The 2,677-nt window shown below is 26.9% G+C and overlaps 1 non-coding gene across 1 annotated transcript; it reads left to right on the top strand.

Annotated features, from left to right (window-relative positions):
• The first annotated feature begins 812 nt into the window (after window positions 1–812).
• LOC114580615 lies at window positions 813–973 on the top strand. Its single transcript, XR_003702102.1, has one exon. It is a non-coding gene; the product is annotated as a U1 spliceosomal RNA (small nuclear RNA).
• The last annotated feature ends 1,704 nt before the right edge of the window (window positions 974–2,677 follow it).

Raw genomic sequence — 2,677 nt, forward strand, 5'->3', positions numbered from 1 at the left:
TTTCTAACCTAAATAAATTGTAAAATTAAAATTAAAGCTAGATTTTGATCTGAACAGTAAAGCTAAATCATTGACTAGGTTAGAGTGTTTCTATGAAACAAGAATTTTAAATAATCTCAACCACTCTATTGATTTTGTTCCTTTACCATCTAGTAGGTTTAAAACTTAAATCCTTGAATCATACATTGTAAACCTTAAAAAAAAAAAGACTAGTCTTCACTTTAATTAAAATATTTCTTAAGATGCAAATAACTCTAGAGGCTTGTTTCCATAAGGATTTTAGAACCCAAAAGAAAAAAATAAAACCTACTTCAGTTTGCTAAAGTAGATAAAATAAATTTTGATGTAGATTAAAATTTTTATCCTTTTTTTAGTTTCACTTTCAAAATGATAGGTAAATATTTTTTTTTTATCTTTCAAGTTGAATTTAACATTTTCTATGTTAAGTTTAAATATGAAAATAAATATCAATTCTATTTTTAAATTGATAGTAAAGAAGTAGTTTATCTTTCAATGTGGTATAATGTTAGCTATACATATTTGATTAAAGAAATATAATTCTAAATAGTGTCACTTCAACTTTGTTTATAATTATAAAGTAAACTCACAATCCAATGAACTATTTGGATTATAAGCCTTTTCTCTTTTGATCCTGATGGATCATTTTGATGTGGATATTCCTATATATTTCCTTAGACCAATGAATTTAACATTAATTAATTATGTGTGATGGTAGGTGGTAAGAGATGAAATCATTGTTGACTTTTTTATTTAATAGATTAGATAGTTTTGGTCGATATGTATGGTTGCTTATAATCACCTAAATGGGGTGGGCTAGCGATCATGAAGGACGACTTCCTAGGTTAGTGGTCTCCATTGCACGTGTAGGAGGTGCACTGACCTAGCGTATCGTCAAAGAGGAGCTCTCATGCCATAATTTTTTAAGGGGAAATTCACATATGCGTCGTCCCTACTAAAAAAAATTGATATGTATGGATACCTGAGATAAATTCAATGATTAGATATCCATTCATTAAAGTTAAATGATCTTTGATTTCATAGCTAAGATTTATCACATTTGTATTTTGGTATTGCCATCCTTAACAGCAGACTAATAGATTTGAACCATGTGAAAAAGTGCACTCGAGTTTGTTGAAAATCAAATACAAATTGTATATTTAAGTAAATCAAAAAATTGTACTTAACTTGTAATTCTCTTGATAAATTCAATATAAATCTGAAAACATAAAGAAGATTTCTATGGATTGAAAAAGTGATGCATAATATTTTAAAAATGATGGTGTTAAACAACATGTGAGTGTGTGTGTAGGGAAACTCACGGCGGGGCCTACACATTAAATAAAAAGAATAATTACAAGGTCCTTAAAGGGAACTCAAACTCACTATGTCTCATACGATCTACAAAATTAAAAGGAAAAGAAATAACCTACGGGCTCGAGTTCCCTACTAAGAAAAAATATAAAGAATCTTAGGTACATTCTACGGTCCATAAGAGCGAGCACCCAAAATATAATAGAGTCGCAAAAAACACCAAAAAGCTCTATGAATCTCCTCCCAGGGACAGCCTCATGATCTTTAATTAAACTTTATAAATGGTTAGTGAGATAATTAGCACACTTACTTTCAATCACCATCAAAATTATTTGATAGATTCTTTGGGTTGTCTTGCACATCCCTAATTTTAAGTTATTTCAACTCTAAAATTTCATGCTTGTAATTTTTAGGGTAAAATCAAAATAAACATCAATAAATCATTAAAATTTAAATAAACTCCAAATAAGCTCAATTTTGTTTTGCATTCGATTTCAACTAGTAATGATTTGAGGACCAAAAAGATTTAAGTTCATTTGATTGGACAAATCATAAAGCCTAATTCTAATACTTAACAAAAAACTAATTATACTTCTAATATTTAAAAATATAAATAAATAAAATAATACAATCTAAATTTCTTTAGATTCACATTAAAACATAGAATAAAGGAAAAAATAGTTGTAAAAGTTAATGGTCTTGAAAGTCAATTTACATGAAAGTTTAACTTAGATCAAAGTAATAATCAGTAAATCATTAAAAATCATATAAAACACTAAGCAACTTGAAATTTCTAGGATACCCTTTTTAATTCATTAATTCATATGGTAGATTTCAAGAAAAACTAAATAAATTTTGCCACCTAAAACATAAAACCTAATTGCTATCCTAATGAAAATCTTTATTTAGACTATAAGGTTTGGAAAAACCATAAATAAATAGATAAATATACAAAATAGAATGCTTTGAACTCACAATGGCCTTGAGGAAAAAAATAATTTAATATAGTTTTAGGATAGAACGATCAATATAATAAATATCAAACTCTAAGCAAATCCAAAAATCAATAAAACATTAAAGATGGAACAAAATTATAAATATCCTCAAACTTTTCAAAATTATATTTGGGTCGCCCATGAACCATGGAAGAAGCATCATGAAGTTTTCAGTTTTTTTGTACACATAAAATATAAACCCTAGTTTGCTACTTCTTAAGCACTCCCTATTGAACTCAAATTGGTAAATTTTTTTTTTTTTAATAAATCTTTAAAAACCCAAAATAATTTTTTGTAAAGATTATATTATCATTAGAATCAATGAAAATAAAAATTTTGGGAATTAAAGG

The sequence above is a fragment of the Dendrobium catenatum genome, unplaced genomic scaffold (genome assembly GCF_001605985.2).
Source record: "Dendrobium catenatum unplaced genomic scaffold, ASM160598v2 fragScaff_scaffold_1122, whole genome shotgun sequence".
Classification (NCBI taxonomy): domain Eukaryota; kingdom Viridiplantae; phylum Streptophyta; class Magnoliopsida; order Asparagales; family Orchidaceae; genus Dendrobium; species Dendrobium catenatum.